This window comes from Petromyzon marinus, chromosome 1 (genome assembly GCF_048934315.1).
Source record: "Petromyzon marinus isolate PM22_M1 ecotype Great Lakes invasive population chromosome 1, UKy_Petmar_22M1.pri1.0, whole genome shotgun sequence".
NCBI lineage: Eukaryota > Metazoa > Chordata > Hyperoartia > Petromyzontiformes > Petromyzontidae > Petromyzon > Petromyzon marinus.
The window spans coordinates 18,648,998-18,667,603 of NC_133667.1; positions in this window are offsets into that span (position 1 = coordinate 18,648,998).

An 18,606-nucleotide genomic window follows, 5' to 3' on the forward strand; every position below is an offset into this window, starting at 1 on the left:
CAGCACACCAGGGACATCTTGCAGTGACTCTACATCCCATCCACGGGCTCCAGTAATCTGCCATAGGTGTGACCAAGAGCAACAGATTGCGAGCATATGCTGCAGGCACCCCGGTTGTGTCTGGATCAACCCAACATGTGCAGTCTCCGACAGTATGAGCTGATTGAATCCAGGCGAGTGGTGACGCCCGGTATCGACTCACTATGTGGCGGCCTTGTGAAAAATATAATTGATCATAGTGCTTTTCTGTGGACTTCAACCGACTGAATAAGGTGATATTGTCAGATTGTGCCTATTCAGTTTATGCATTTGCCGGGGAAACATGTTTCAGGACCCTGGAGCTTTTGTCCGGGTTTTAGTAGCTTTCCCTCCATTCTGAGTCATGACCTAAAATGGCTTGTAGAAGTCCTTAAGGGCTGTTTCAGTTCAACTGTTGCCGATCAGTTTGCAAATGGTTCCAGCAATGTTCCACTGACTGATTGAGCTTGCACTTGTGGCTTCCAGTGGGGACAGGAGGAGGCATCCTTTAAGCCCATTAGGGATTCAATGAATAAAAAGAGGGTTGCATCTTGATCATGCCTGCTTTTTGCATGTATTCCATTGTGAGGGCCTTCTTCTTATGCTTCTTCTTCTTTCATATGGATTAATAGCAACAGATTTGTTATCCGCTCAATCGTCTGTTCAGACGCAGAGTGGATCTCGTCCGTTCTTTCTTTAAAGGAGTGAAGACAGCAGCTGTTTACAATGTGGTCGATGATTTGGGATTCATAGCCACACTCGTAGGCCGCTGAATCGTTGATGTGCCATCTGTGCATCAGGTGGCTGCGTCGACCATGCCCGGTCCTTATTTGGTTGATGGTTGACCACTGGCGGTGTGGAAGGTTGAAACCAGGAGGTTTGATGATAGGGTCCTGTATGAGATGTTTATTTTTGACGTCGGCCATAGTCCACATTTGCTTCCATTTCTCACCTTCATTTGTATTTGTGGAGTGGAGTGAGGCTGCTGTGATCCAGAAGGGGTGGAGTGATTTTAGGCGAATAGACGGCACTGGGTTTATGTCCCGATGTATCGGAAGGTGTGGTTTGACGAAGATGTTTTGGTACTCCCGGACGGCCAATGTTTTACGACGGATTTGCAGCGGAGCGATGTGTGTGAGCACTGGGAGCCACTGGGTTGGCGTCGACTTCAGCGTACCTGAGATGGCATGCATTGCAATATTTAGTTGTATGTCGATAACTCGAGTGTGACTGCTGCGTCTTCACACAGGTGAGGGTGAGCATGGCAGTCTGTAGTGCTCGCAATCGATCACTGAGACCTTTGTAAATGGGTTTGTGTTAGACAAGTGCCCTCCTGAGGACTTGTTGACCGACCAAGGTAGAACATTTTCTCCACAATTCTTTAAGGATGTACGTGTATGTCATATTTTAGGTGCCAAGAAATTGCACATTTTGCCTTACAATTTACAAATGGATGGAATTATTAAATCAGGTGATTATGGCCACATTATACCAGGTGGTCAATGACAAGCAAACTTATGGCATTTGCACATCCTGGGGATTCTTACGACTTATCAGTTGGCTCCACACACCACTTCAGGATTTTCCCCATTCTTCCTTATATACAGCCAAGAGCCAGCAAGTCCAATGAGAATCAGCTGACCAAAGCACCTAGCTGCATGGCCGCTTGGCAAGTATAAATTTGGCATACAAAGACTTTCTTGCAAGAGGCACAGGAGGCTGCTAGGGCAACCTCTGCTGTGGCCCAGGTCATGAACGAATGGATTCAAGTTAATACCAGTTTGGCCCTGCATTGTAAGATGGCTGCACTGTCTGCAGGTACCGGTTGGCACATCCTTGACATGCTCCTGTCAAGGTTATCCAGATCTTGCAGCCACAATATGTTTGTATCCAATGAGGGCATCACCGTTGGTATGTTAATGCTTCTCACCTGAAAGTGTATATCCATAACCCAGATACTTTTCAACCATTATCACCTGCATCTATGACATCAATCCCACTGGCTTCTGGGGTGCCAACCACCACAACCCATGCACTCACCCATCGGGTTAATCTATGCCTGTTCCTTCTCCAGGGATGACCTTGATTTCCGATCTCCCTGCAACGGTTCAAAGATGAAAGCCCCGTTTAACATGAGCGTATGTTAAACCTTTACCTGGCAGCCCTTTAATTGGTGGAAACCCACCACCATTGCCATCGTTGTCCACCACTACCATCACTTACATTAACATTAGCTGCCCCACCCATGCTGCTGACACTTGGGCTACGCCCATTTTAAACCTTTATAAACAGCTTGCCTTTAGAGGCTTACCCCCCTTTTCCTGATGGTTTAAATTTTTATTATTTCTATTCACTTTATTATTTTTGTATCTACGTGACTTTAACGAAAGAACACAAGAATATGAATTCCTGCAGTCACGAAAGTTTTAAGTCATGGAAAACAGTTTAAAAAAAGTTTGTTTGAATGTCTTTTGAGCCCTTTCCACTCAATTTTCCTGAGAAAATAAATGTTGTATAAACAAATGTGTGTTCCAATCGGAAGCACACATATATGAACCTAAACATTATTAGGTTTGTCTCTTCTGTGACGTTGATGCTTTAATTTATTCAGTTTGAATAAGAGTGGCCTCTTTTTTTATCTGGTCTAATTCCCACTCCATTTAATTGGAAGAAACTCTTTTATTGCTGCCTCTACAATCTAGAATTGCCTCCCCTTTAGCATTTACACTTCTGATTAGATCCATCTGTACAATTACAGGCTTAAGACCTTCATCTTCATCTCTGGCAACAACCATTTCAATATCTGCGTGCCTTATTTAGTAGACAATTGTTATTTTCTCCTTATAGATTTCTCAATAATACATCCTTTCAACTTAAAAAAAAACCTTCGCTTCCCCGCAGTCTCATAATGCACAACTTTCTACATGTAGTGTCTTGAAATGTGGTTACGTTTATATGTTTTATTAATTTATCTTTTTGGTATTTCATATTTAAAACCCAGGCTATTTCCTTGCCCCTTTGTTATAGTCCAGCTTTCTGAAGCACACATTAAATAGAAGTTACTCATCTCTTAACACTAAATGGGATGTCGCTATAGGGATTTTTTTTAAGTGGAAGAGATAGGTCGATTAAAGACTATTTTTAGAGACATTATACATTCTTTTTTATCGAAACTCAGTGCATTTTTAAATCCATCTTTCGCTGATGTGGATTCCAAATATATTTGATGCAGGAAAACATCAAGTTTGAGGATTTTTCTCAATGCAAACAAAGATGTGACGTGGGTCCTCTCTTTATGGCATCAAATGGAAATAAATCATGCTGTCATGTATATGTTGTTCAGTAACCACATAGGAATAAATACACTTGGTAATGTTAGTGGACAGGATTTAATATTATTATTACTGTGCAGTAATGACTCTATTAATTTCCAATGTTAATTCATATTTCATGGTGTTGTACTTTTTACAATAGATTAAAGCATGTATAAATGGATAGTATTTTTAAAATCATAATATAAATGTATAGCTATATTTATAGGGTAATAGTTAAAGTTTATACAATGATTACCACTTCATGTTTTTTTCCAGAATGTACTAGTTTGTCGTTTGCTTAGATGTCAATTGGAACTCAAGGATGGGAGGGATTTTGTTCTTCAAGCTACAAAGTGTGTGCTTCAAAATGGACGTGCTCGATAATTCATGGGCAAAATGGAACTTTTATTAAATTGGGGTTTGTTGCTTTCTGTGAACACCCCATTTCTGAGCTGGATTTCTATACGGGTGAACTCCATAATTGCAGTGGATTTTCCCATTGTGAAGACCCAAAATTTGGGTTCAAGTTGAATTTAAGGTCGACTACAAATAAGTGGATTTACCTATTATAGATGTAAAAACCCCAAGGCTTCAAAGTGCTCTACACATTCTATAAATCTGCCAATGCCGATGGAGTGTTGTCTCCATCGGTAATTGTTCATAACTGTCAAATGAATAAGCCAGACTTGGAAGAAAATTCCTCAAAAGTACAGCTAGCCTGGCCCAAGTACCGTACTGATGTCACCTCCACTTAGTGGTTGTTGTTGTTGTTGAAGGATGGGTTAGGTGGGTTAAGGTTAGAAATGCTCTTTAATAAACCTCCACCCCCTACTTTCTTCCTGGCTAAAGTCACTTCGTACCGCAGTACCCAGTAATCGAAATAGTAATCGATTACTAATCCATTAAATTTCGATTTAAAGCTTTCGTGACTGCAAGGATTCATCTTCTTTGGTTCTTTCGGTAAAGTCACGTAGAATGAGAATAAAATAATAAAAGCTTAAAAGACGCTGCGAATCTTAGCAGCGTTCATTGTAGCTCTGTCGTCCCGACAGGTTTGTTCCTTTCACCTGAAGAAGGCCACTTGTGTTGTGGCCGAAACGTCGTGATAATTTTATTGTTTTATTTTACTAATCCATTATTTAACTTAATCAGTAATCGCGATGACTCAATGTGGTAACCACAAACCCCTACCCAGCACACGTCTCACTCCTACCTTCGCCGTTCACTCCCCTTTATACCCCCCCCCCCTCTCTGTTTTTACATAACAACCTGGTCCTGCCTTCCAGAAGTTTTTCAGATTCCACCCCCTCCATGCCCCACGAGACTCGCTTGCCCTCACTTCAACCCCTCAATGATGAACCATAACACTCGCGCGTACTACAATTTTACTCCTCAAAAACCCATATAACAATTCAAAAGAAGTTAATGTAGCCTACAAAAAAACCTACCCTGATAAATCAATACATCTTTTGACCTCATAAGCTGCTATATTATGCGCAATGCAATTTAAACATCTGGTTGTGGAACATGGGCCCACTCAGACACTGCCATAGTTTTAGGAAAGCTCACCTCTAGCCGTCTATCAATCTCTAATCTCTAAAAGTTCCACACGCTACAATGTCACAAACAATGCCGTAGTCAACAAACTGATTTCACAATAAGGCACGTTAAAATAAAATATAAAAAAATCATACAAACTTGGGCGTAATTTCAAATGAAGTTGCTCTCCATCGTTGGACAGCTACTAGCAATGGCGTTGCAAAATTGAGAGAATGCATTTGTAGCGATATTCAAAATCAAATATTCAGCTTTAATTATAATCTAATAATGAAATGAGATGTAGTTATTTGAGCGAAATAATCACTGACCGGTTCATTTTCAATTGAATTCACGCTCACTACCACTGTCGTATAGCACCCCCTGCTGGCAGACGTACCATCTTTCCCAAATCTGAAAACACTAATTTACTGTATTAGGATTGCAACGTTTTATTTGTGTTCAATATACGCTGTTTCCAAGGGTAACAATGAGTGAGCAATATATTTTAAAAAATCGTTACACTGCATTAAAATAAAGATAAACAAAAAATACGCACATTTTTTGATAACTCGCAGAACTGTGGAGGGTGTCCACACAATCCTGTTACGCAAAGGTTACCTGAAAACTTTGATCTATGTATTGTGGTTGTTTCTGGCCAGATAATTACAATCAGGAAATCAATGCTGCATAAAATGTTACATTTAACGTGGTGAATGGTTTATATTTTGTCATGAGAATGATGGTAGGCCATTGTGTACCAAATAAAAAAAATACCCATAAATAATTCAATTGGGATCATTGCATTAATCGCCCCTACCGCAAAACCTTGCCAGTACCATTTTTTTTAAGTTAGTGAGGCTTCCTTTACAAACAAGCATAGTACATAATAAATGGTTAGGAGTATAGACACCCTGTACAATAGCTAAAATTGAATGTTATGTAGGTATTAAATATGCATGTGACCCATCATTATAGAGCCACTATTGTGGCTACTTTTGTGGCTCCATAGTAAGGGTGACCAGAAGTTTTATTCCAAATTTGACACACAATGGCCTCAATCTCTTTTAATGTTTTCTTACAATCCTTAACACCCATCATATTTTGCACATACATTATTACAATTGCATCATGTCCTTTTGTTTATTGTAACATTTATGCATTGTTAGTGTCCATAATAATCACATAAAACTATCTAAAAGAATACAATTTTCCGTTTTGTATTCGTTTAATTTTCCTGTAGCTGAAGAGAGTATTGAACATAGTTGGCTCAAGGCGGAAACTGCGTCACATCCACCTTGGTATGGGCCACCATGTTCTCTCAGTCTGCCATGTTGAGGTTCATGCAGCCATAGCTGTAGCTGCCATGGCAGCCCAGATATTTCACGCACTTTTGGCTCTTCCGAAAAGCGTGCCTCCTGGTGCACTGAGTTGAAGGCCTTCTTCAGGTCGATGAAGGCCGCCTGTACTCGCTGCAACACTCCACCAACACTGACGAGCCAGGATCCGGTCTGTCGTTTATGCTTTTGGTGTGAATCTGGCCTGTTCTCGTCTCTGGTTCATCAGAAGATGACCGAAAACTTTTGCTAGCAGAATGTGGGCGAGCAAATTAACAGGCACCGAGAACAGCGTCACCCCGCGGTAATTGTTGCAATCAACATTGTCTCACTTCCCCTTCCAAATTTGGACAATAAGTCCCTGTCTCCATTTGGGGGGGACATAGCCCGATCTCCATATGCAACACTCACCACGTGGAGGCCCTCTTAGTATATCTTCCCTACCGACGTTTAGCAGTTTGGTCATAATGCCCCATATCCCCGCCGCCTTTCCCCCCTTCAGCTTTGCCACTGCTGTCAAAACTTCATCTATTGATCGGCGGCCTCACACATTAGGGAATTCGAGGCCTTGGGTGCAGCGTGGTCACGCATGCCCAGCTTCACAGCCAGAGCGGAGGCAGCAAGCAGCTGCTCAACGTACCTGGTCCATACAGCCAAACACTCTCCAGGATCTGATCAAAGATCACCTTAGGCCATCTTTAGTGAGGCCCTCGAAGTTGGAGATTGGAGCAGACACATTTAATGGCTGGCCAGGAGTCACTCGTACAGATGACCTTCATTCCCCCATCAGGTCCCCTACCAAACACTCCCTACCCCTACTCAACGAGGCTGTCATCTTACGCACCAGCTGCCCATGCAGGTTGGAGTTACCTTCCGGCAAGGCGCCATGATTCCGCACAATGGTCTCCAATGTCTCTGATGAGATAAGATCCCGTCTTGACCTTGGCATAAACTATTATTTATTTTACAAGGTGTAAGGCCACTGAGCTATATAGCTCTTTTTGAGAAGCTACCTGGCCACAAATGATAGCCCAAGAAGTGGCTTATGACTTGGAAATTTATCGCAGCCAAATACTCTAAATGCATGTTTCTAAATGTGTATACCAAGCATGGTAGTTAACATCTCGCCACTGTGGTGCTCCATTACTCCAGGGTCCCTCTGGTTGACGGCTTCCAACATCTGCTCTGGATCATTAAGGGTAGCAAGAGCCTCACACAGATTCGAGATCTCAACAGCATATGCCTCTGCGATCTCCTTATCCCGGAGTTTCTTGAAGTCCAGTGTGGAGGTGCTGAACTTTGGGATCCTCTGGGACTTAAGTAGACCCTGAGGTCCGCTATCAGCAGCCTATGATCAGTATTGAGGAAAGCCACATTCATGAAGACCATGCAGTTCTGCAGGAGATTCCAGCAGGTGCCCACAAGAAAGTGATAAAACTCTATCTGTGCATTGCCAGAATTTGAGATCAAAGTTCAGTGATGCAGGTCAGGCCATTGGAACCATGAACCAGCAATTCTCAGCGACCTGAACGTTGCAAAGTCCAAAAGCAAGGCTCCATTGCTTTCCTTGATCCCCGACTCATGTGGACCAAACACACCCCACTGCCTTAACAATGCAAATAAGCTCGAGCCTTCCTTATTTATTTCCCTTCGGGATGGTTTATTCTTCCAATTTAGGAAGTTGACTATCCTATAGATGGCTGTTTCCCATCAAGAATACATTGTCCTTGTGGCATCATTCTATGTATGTGTTGGGTTAACTACATCACTCTCGACTCTATGGCCATTTCCCACTAGTCATGCATTCAGCATATTGCTTTAATATAGTTTCCTTCAGTTGTCCACTGGCTTAGTCATTGGCTGGCCATATGACATCACTGATCCGAGATGATTTGGCTTCTCCATCTCAGTGTGTCCTGCACCTCATTATATATGATCTCCTTGGTCTCTTTCGATCAGCAGCTTCCTGTTCACCGACTTTGAAAAAAACACTGCATTTCTATCCGAGCTATGTGCTTCAGGTCGAAATCGTATGGTGCACTCTTTTCAATTCATCGTGGTTCCAATAAATGTGTTTTTTATGAATGCAATTGGACCCTCTCTGTCTTCGTCCTGTTGTATATAGGCCTTTTTCCATTTTTGTTTTTGATATTAATAATGATTTTGCCGATTTTTTTTAATCACTCGCGGGGTGGCTGGGAGCACAAACAAACGAACCCCCCCCCCCCCTTTTCGAGCAGCTGTCTTGTCACTCTGCAAGGATAATGACACCCTCCCCTACCACCAACGGAAAGGGTCAGTCATAAAGTCAAATTTAAAAAAACACACACACACGCCCTCACCCCCGCGAAGGCAGGGGCTAGGCCTTGAGGAGACATCTCATCACCACAAACAATAGAACAACACACATCAGACGAAAACCGGACAGACAGGTTTTGGGTTATTTTTAATTAACAGAAAGTCCAAGAAAAACTCAACAACAGGAATAAGCTAACATAGGAATAATCTCGGGAAACATAAACCAAAAATGATTCCATATTAACACTAACGTTACTCACCTTAAATTACATTACATCTTGCCGTTACATGACCTTACAAAAACCAAGGAATATGAATTCCAACAGTCAAGAAACTTACCTCTAAAACTCAAGACATAAAAATTTAAAGTAAATAATAACTCAAGCATAACAGCACCAATCCCCGGATACAGACGGGGGAACGAAAATTAATAAACCCTAGGAAATGCGTCGTGATGACAATGAATCGCAGGTCTTAGGAAACATAGACCAAATGATATTTGTGCAGTATTGAACCGAGGGTTGTCCAGAGGAAATGAGGCGAAATAGGTCAAACTTGCACAGCCGGGATGGACTGTGTTCCATAGGAGAGGAGCCTCCCGGTCGTCTTTGTCTTCCCACAGCACGGGATAGCAAAGAATGTAACACCAGAGCAAGGGAAATTACTCTTTATTGCAGGGGCCATCTGTGCATGCCTTGATGAAATTCATATTACCTCAATAAATGACACACACACACGGACACACGACAATCCATCCCCCACAACACAGAGCGAGATCAAAGAAAGTTCCGGTCCTTTTGTGAAAGAACATGACGGAGTGAGCATCTGTTTTTTTTCCTCTCGCAAGAGACGCGCAGAGGGGAGATTTTTGAGATATAAACAACAGCACGACACACACAATTCAGCTCGTCAATTTAGCTCGACAATTCAGCTCGGCAAGGGACAGCAAGCCAGCTTCGGGGCATGGCCTCGAGACATTAGCAATGGGTGCTGTGTCTCGCAGAGAAGAGGGGCGAGGTGATGTTAGGTGCTGAGCTCAATTCATCTCGACAAGGGACAGCTTGGCGAGCGACAGAAACGGTGGAAAGTGGCAGGCTCCGGGGTGGGCCCCGCAATCAACCGAGGATGGCGAAGCCTGCAGAGTAGCGATGTGTCACCGAGTGTGAGTTCAGAGCTGAAAGATGAAGTATCGCTAAAATAGTTGTATTCTATTCTTAGCTCTTTCGGGAAAGTCACGTTGAAGGGAAACAATAAAATAATGAAATATGTATAAAACAATAAAAATTCTCACGACGTTTCGACCATAACACAAACGGTCATCATCAGGTGTGAAAACCAACGGCAAGAAACATTTGAAAGAAGTGGCGGTTTGCATTTATTTATTTTTAAACGGCGTTTGTATTTATTTATTTGTAAAAACGTTAGCACCACGGGCAGCGATTTGGCAGTTTGTTTAGAAGGACGAGTCCATCTATGTTCTGAAAAGAGGAGGGGGGAGACGAAAAATTAATGTATGCTGTCTGAAAGCCACCATAAGCGTGAACAATCAATTAAGACCTGAAATGGTTTATCAAATCCTTCCAATGATTGCTAAGCCAGAGTCCATCTTCTCGGTTGAAATTGTCTCTGTGCTTGTATATGTGGATAGCCTCATGAACGAATCTCTCATGGTAGCCAGATGGCTTACAATATACAATCCGCAAAGCTATCACTCTCTAAGAATATGAATTACTGCAGTCATGAAAGCTTTAAATCAAAATTTAGTTTTATTCTACATCGAGTGCCAGCTCCCAGCAGCAGCCGCAGCCCGAGAGAAAGAGTGACGAGCGATAACACGGAAATCTTCTCCTTTCTCTCTTTTATACCTGACCTTTCGTCTCATATCTCCTCCTGACAGGCTGTCATCCAATTCTGGATGGCACTTTACTTTATCAATCCTTGCAAAACAACAATCATTTTACTTCCGGCCTCTGGCTCTCCTCCACCCGTTCGCACCATCCTCTTCCCTCATTTCTCTCTCGCTCCGGATTCCTCTGACCTCAGCCTTGGTGTTGCATTTGACTCTTCCTGCACTTTTTCTACCCACATCTCTGCTACTACTCACATGTTCTCTTTTCATCTATTCAACATCAATAAAATTCACCCTCTCATTCTGCTTTCTGACATCAAACTACTAATTCATACTCTGACTTTTACCTATCTGGACAACTGTAAATATCTTCTTCTTGGTTTCACTGCCGATGCTCTCACTCCCCTCCAACAGATGTAAAATGTTTCCGCATAGGTTAATTTCAATCTCCCCTTTCTTTCTCACACTTCGCCTCCCCTCCTTCAACTTTACTGGCTTCCCATTTACTACACCTGTCTTTTCAAATACCTATGCTAGTTTTTGTATCACTCTATGGCCTTGCCCCACCTGATCATGCCTCTCTTTCTTCTTCTGTGTACCCTCTGATCCTCTTTGTTCTAATCTTCTCTCTCTCTGTCCCTCCTTTTCCCTGTGCCAAGTCCCGTTTTTGGTCCTTCTTCCTCCTTGCACTCACCCACCGAAATAAACTTTCTTGTACATGAAGCAGTTTCCCTCCTTCCGTTCCTCTCTTAAAGATTATCTTTTCTCTTTTTCCCATCATCTGTCCTCGAGACAGCCTGGTCCCTTCACCTGATGAAGACCGCTTGTGTTGTGGCCGAAACATCGTGATTTTTGTTGTTTTATTTTTTACCCACGTGACTTTACCGAATAGAACCAAAGAGTGGGATATGTCCGTGGGCAGCTCAAGCGGATGGCCGCCTGAGGCGCGCGCGCTCCCAGGGCGCGCTCCAATCAGCGGCTGGCGGGGCCGTTTGTGAGGGGGCTGAGGGAGCCGACGGAGGGAGCTGATGGAGCCGAGGGGGCCGATGGAGCCGGGGGAGCCGACGGAGCTGACAGAGCCGGGGGGGGGGGCGACGGAGCCAGGGGGGGCCGACGGAGCCGGGGGGGGGCCGACAGAGCCGGGGGGGCCGACAGAACCGGGGGGGGTGACGGAGCCAGGGGGGCTGACGGAGTCGGGGTGGGGGGGCGACGGCGCAAGCAAAGGGAGCTGACACTGACTTTCTCACACCATGCACTGACTCACTCACACCATGCACTGACTCACTCACACAAACATGCACTGACTCGCTCATCATGCGCTTACTCAATCACACATCATACACTCGCACAACCACTGACCCATTCACTCATCATACACAGGTTCACTCATCGTGTGTTGGCTCACTCGCACATCATACACTCACTCAGAACTGCCGCTGACTCGCTCACACTGACTCACTCATCATGCGCTGACTAACACATCGTGCCCTGACTCACACATAATACACTCACTCAAGCTACCACTGACTCGCACATCATACACTCACGCTGCTGCTGACTCACTCACACATCATACACTCACTCACACATCATACACTGACTCACGCTGCTGCTGACTCGCTCACACATCATACACTGGGAGTGTCGTGCTGCCCGCTATGGCTGCAGGTTTTGTCGTACGTGTTATGTATATCGTTTATTGTTAAATTTAAAATCACAGTTCCTATGATTACTGTTGTTACATTGTTTTTGTAGCTTTATTTTGGCAATTCGAAAACATATGGTTAATCTAAATTGTCTTATGGTTGTTGTTGTTGGCTTGCACCACATTGTGATTTTTTGCACACAGCGTTTTAATAAGTTTTTTTGGGTGTGGAATATTTGCTGGTTGAATTCCAGGATGTTTCTGTCGCACGTCGTCGCTTTGGGATGTTCTGTATTCATATTTTTGTTTGTTGCGGTTGCACCCGACTTAAGAGCCGCATGGCTCACAGGGCTATACCTAATAAATGAAACTTGAAAACCCGGTAACCCGATGGCAACCGACTTCGCTCTCGGCCAGTGCCAGGCTGCAGCTCGCTTGCTTCCCTGCTCCTGACACTCCTGGCATGCTCTTGTGGTCCCGGACGTCCCGCCGGCCCTGGTTCACTCCCCAGGTCGACCGAGTGACAATCCCCTGGTCCTCACTCGTGTCGCTCCTTGAGGGTGGGAGCTCACCCAGCCGCTCCCGCCGCCGCCTCCGCCGCCGCTGCTGCTTCTGAGTTGCGCGCCCACGCTGCTGATTCGGGCTCTACTTTTATAGGGCTGCGCATACCATTGTTCGGTCCCTGGGCCAATCCCGTGAGAGCTCCGTCTATAAATAGCCAACGTTTCCCTAGACCTGGTTGGCGTGTTCTCCCCCAAAACCTGTTCCCACACCGGTCTGACGACACTCTCTCCAGCTCACGGGGTAGGATTCACGTACTACGCCACACCTAACTTAGCTAACACACGGGGATACTACCTTTCTGGACCGGAGACCGAGGATAGTAAATGGTGGCTACATTCCAGAGTTGACCCAGCAGAACAGCCCAGCTCTCCGTCCACACCCCGCTTATAACCACTCCGGCGTGGCCGACTCTGCCCCAGGCCACGCCCCCCTTCCCGATCCTTCGCGAAGGCCCGAGCCCCCAACCACGTGACCCCCCCTGGGGCCCCTGGCCCCCCTTTATCCGGTCTCGTGTCCTGTTTGGTTCATGCAGAGTGTCACGGCCTGACACGACCTCCGTGACACCCGCCTACAGCCCCCATACCGTGCCAACATGGTGTCGTTCGACTACACTACATCTGCATTTAAAATCACTACAGCTAACCAAGATGACCTATTCCATTGATTTCAGCACAACAGGCATATCTGCCATCGCCAGAACCTACTCAATCATGAATGGGACATGCCACCAAGCTAAAATCCAGCATCCAGCTCAACTCGAGGTCTGTCACGATGACTGTCTGGAGCCTCTGACAGCCCGACCTCTCGATCTGCAGGTTGGTTGACTGAAAACATCACTAATTGCAACCTGGTAACTGACCCGAGCAGTGAAGTCCCATGGTTCATCCTTTGCGGCCTTTGGTCTAGCACTGTAGGCCAATCAGTGTCAATGGACAATGCATAAATTATCAAAGCATATTTGTTTGCATGTTTTAACACAACGTTCGTGTGGTTAATGCAGACTTGATGCCTTGTAATAGGTATCTAATTGGTGTTTCAACATCTTATCACCTGTATTTATTCCAGAAGGGATAAAGCCCTTTTAAAAATCAAAGTAAGATGGTATTTGAAGAAAACAAAGTGATATGATGCTGTTAAAATAATTGAAATAATATTTTGTAACAACTATTTTATCCATGTGTGTAAATGCACCCAGGTTTTTCTCCCCATTATTATCTCCCCACCACGGGATTCTCCCCATTCTTTCTTATGTACAGCCGAGAGCCAGCATATCCAATTCAAAATCAGCTGGGTAAAGCGCTTACCTGCACTGCCGTTTGGCCAGAATCATTCAGCCCACATTGAATTTGTTGCCAGAGGCACAGAAAGCTGCAAGGGTGACCTCCGTTATGGCCCAAGTCATGATAAAACTGATTCGAGCGAAGACCAGTACAGCCACGCATTGGAAGTTCTGTGACCTGCCATGGCTGCACTGTCTGAAGGTCTCGGTTGAAACTTCCGCAAAATTTCATAGGCCTTGGCAGCACCCTTTCAAGATCATCCAGGTTTTGCGGCTGCAATGGTATCCAATGGAGGTGAAACTATTGGTATGTTCACCCTACTTGCCTGCAAAGCGTTAATCCATAAATCAAATACTCTTCATCCATCACCTGCATCTGTGACGTCATCAACCCTGCCAAGTTCCGGGGTGCCATCCACTGCATGCCCATAAGCTTACCCGTCGGGGTAATCTGCGCCTGTTCCTTCTCCAGGGATAACCATTGTGGACCCATTGCTGATCTCCCTGTACTGGTCCAAGGACAAGAGTCCCCACAAATATGCTGCCTCGGACTCTTCCTGGACCAGATGTGGCTCCCCGGGACGTGCAATTACATTTGCGGGGAGCTTGCTTTTTGTTTTGTGAGCTTCTCTAAAATGCTGTGTGGAATGTTGTTCTGTGCCGGAAAGCCGGAGATTTTTTTCTCTTTCAGTTCTCTTCTTTACTATATAGAGAGAAGGAAACTTTTCTCCCTTTCGTTTCGAGTGTTGTCGGGTTTTTTTGCTTTTCTCCTTAACAGGTAAATGGGGAATGGAGTAACATATTGCATGTCAGTTAGAAATGAAAAACTTTCGAAAATGTAGCATGATTAGCCAAGGGGGGATGGGAATTGATCTAAAGGTCGTGTAAGGCCACGTTAGGTTGATGTAAAGGCACATAGGCATACTATAACTAAATAATTAATTAGATGTGGCTGCAACAGAGCCGGGCAGGAGAAAGCAGCGGATAGGTTGGTTTAAAGGAGGAGAGGGAGGAGATTTGAGGAACCTGCTGTATGTATGTTTAACTTTTGACGTGTGCTCTTGGTTCTGTGTTCTTGGAGAGGTGACTTCCTATTAGTGCGTATGTGTTAAAGTATAAGGATTTTTTTTAAAAGAAAACCCTTACCCGAAGATCACCTCGTGTGGACTCCCTTTCAGCTGGATAACCCACCAGTAATATTGCAGGCAATATTTTGCATTGCCATAGAGCATTATGGTTAAACATAAACTTAGTAGAAATCCATTCTCTCGATGAAATAAAATACAATTATGTTTTTATCCCATCAACGTATTGGCCTAATATTGGTCAAGGAAACTTGAGGGCTGATAAACGATTTATTTTATTTCATGTGGAGATAAAATAGTTATTTTTACATTTTATTTATCCCATAATTCACAAAGGCAATGTATAATTCGATTATATACGGTATTACTTTTGCATTGTTTACAGGCAGATCTCACTTAGCGTGACGCCATAAAACGCTGATTCGTTTTAGTGCTCTTTGCCTTGCAGAAATGTTTTACAAAAACAAATTAAAATTCTAAATTAGAAAAAGCTTATGAGTGAGAACATGCAGCATTGGCTGAGGGAAACATAACCGCCCCCATCTAAATTATTCATTCACTCACCAATGAAAGCGATGTAGGCTTTGGCCAACCAGACCCCACCCCCGGTTTGATTATCACGATTCATAGTGACGATTACCATAAACAAAATGTTTGCTATGTTATTATAGTACAGCATTGGTTTAGCCGGGTGAGAACTCATGAGAGCAGGATAAAGTATCAGGCTCGACTTTAAAGAAACCTCACCACAGAAATTTAGACGGAGGGCATCACTCGGATCAAGAAGGTTACGAGAGCTCTTCTCTGAGAATGACCCAGATTGGGAGCGTCGTAGTCCCTCCAAATGTGTATCTCACCACTGCACATCGATCCACTCCACGCACCACCGCCTTATCGCTTTGTTTCTCTGTGGCTGAATATACATGCTCCACCTAGGGACAATCAACCCACAGTAAACATGTCCACATAAATCGTAACAGGGTGCCTGAGAGCCATCCCTGTTCCCTGCCTATATGCATTATCTGGCATAGCACCCCCTAACATCAGGAAGAGACTAGCAGGTGACCACGACTGGCAAGTCCTAGAGTGGGACAGTCGCCATCCGCTACATGGCCATCAGCCAGCACACCATCGTCTGCTATCGAGAAACAGCTTATTGTGCTCTACTGTACCAATGACCACATCACTGGAACCTGCCAGAACTTCCCTCTGGCAAAAAGAATGGGAAAAATCAAGCGACAAAGCTGCGGGATGGAGGCGGAAAGGAATCAACCCCAGTGAGGCGCTCGCATCTGGCTCCAATTCCAAATGGCTCACATGGTGAAGCCTAAACAGACTGAGAGTGGATTTCGGCAAATGCAAATTACATAAAATCATGGGGGGGAGCTTCGACAAAGCTGACCAATATGCTTGTCAGGAGAAGCAAACCATGGATCATCTCCTGGCATGCCCTACAGCACCACAATGCACTCCTAAAGATTTGGCAATACCAACACCAGAAGTTGTGGCCTGTGCAGAATATTGGGCAGGAGACACGATGAAGAAAACTGCTGCCTTGTATGAATACTGTACATAAAATTTACTAATGTTATTCAAAATAATTATTTTTATTGATTAAATGTTTATCATTTGTATCATTAGGGCTATTACCGATACCCCAATGAAGCCCTCATATATTGCTCATACGACAGAATGCAATAGTATAATGACCCCATTTAGTGCTGATTCGATGATCGTTCACTTCTCTGGGAACACATCTTGAGCGCTATGCAAGGTCTGCCTGTATCGGGCTGGAATTGGACGGAATTTCCTGGATAAGTGTAGAAATCTATATATATAATTACAAATAATCTACTACCTAACCAGTCGCAATAAAACATTCTGGTTTTCAATAGGATTACTGTACCATCACAGCAATGATGGATCTATTACATTTTCACTATTCCTCGACCTGTCAAAAAACCTTTGATACTTGTTTAACATGATATTCTAGTCACGAGACTTAGTAAACTAAAGATTTCAGACCGTACGATGTATTTATGTTAAACTTCTTTTGCTCTGTACGTAGCTAAACGTGCTAATTGGAGGTGCGGAAACTGGTTTAAGACGTACCTATCAGACCGCTTTCAGAAGGTGCATAGTGATAATATCTCAACCACAAATATTAGAATAACAAATGGTGTTCCACAAGGTTCTGTGCTGGGTCCAATTCTGTTCTCCTTATATTTAAACAATCATGGACTAAATTTCAATCACTCTGAATTAAATATATTTTCTGATGACAGTGTCGTGTTAGTCTCAGGTAAATATGCAAAAGAAGTAAAACTACATTTCCAACATGATTTTGACTTCATTAAATCGCAATTGTCATCACTAGAATTGCCCCTAAATCACACAAAAAGCCCAGATCAGGCACTTTAAAAAAAATCCGGCTTAATTCCCTTCACCTGTTACAGATGTAGAGGTGTTAACTACTCACTGTTCGGTAACCTGCATTGCCACTAGGTATCAAAGGGGCAGTGCAGAGTTACTTCTGTGTACATAACGGTTGGGGTCAGACGAGATGAAGTGGATCATAGCCACAGTTTGGTAAGAACCAATCAGACAGTTCCACGTGGGAATGTGGGATTGGTTACAACTGGCCACAAACGGGTACAAGAAGGGTGACCGCGCAGAGCGGTCACCCTGCGGCCCCAATGCATTAAAATTCACTGGGGACAGCGCCGCTGGTTTGTTCACCCTTCTCGGTTAAAACCCTTCGTCACGCCGCGCGTCCCTCCACAACACACACAACATGGGGGCCGAGTGTGCGATGCGTCCGACAAGCCAGATGTTGCCCCGTTGGTGCCTAACCCACAGCGCAGGCGTGTCATTCCTCCTGCAGATGACACGGGAGTGACAGCTCCGTGCAGGCCACGTTCGGCCTCGATGGACCATGGATCGTCAGGTGTCCCCTAGGAGATGCCTCAAGACCCACCTCATGACCCACCTGACACTCTTGTTCATCCTCCTGCCCCTCCTGTGCCGCCGATGAAGCCTACCATCCCCTACGATGGCCCCTCGAAACACACGTGCGCTAAATCTCGCCGGTTTTTATGATGCTTCTCTTGCTTGCTGACACGTTCCCGGTTCCTAATCGGTTTTGCTACACTCGCCGCCTGCTCTATCACGCTGTGTGCATGTTCGGTGTCATGACCAATTGCCTTGTACATACGTTGTGTTGTTAGGGGGGTATTTATATGGCGTTTTTTTTCCTCCTGTTTTTGTTCTTGTTGTTTGCGAGGCACACTCACATTTCTTCCATCGTTGATAATTTCGGAGTTTCACATTGTTGCGGCCGGGACAGCTGGAGCTTCCGAAGGAGGGGGTGATGTAGAGCCGTTAACTACTCACTGTTCGGTAACCTGCATTGCCACTAGGTATCAAAGGGGCAGTGCAGCGTTACCTCTGTGTACATAACGGTTGGAGTCAGACGAGGTGAAGTGGATCGTAGCCACAGTTTGGTAAGAACCAATCAGACAGTTCCACGTGGGAATGTGGGATTGGTTACATCTGGCCACAAACGGGTATAAGAAGGGTGACCGCACAGAGCGCGGGGAGTTGTCTCCCTACACGAAGACCGAAGCCGGGCTGAAGATAGCCAGGACCTTGGACCTAGCCTTCCAGCCCTTCTGAGAGCTA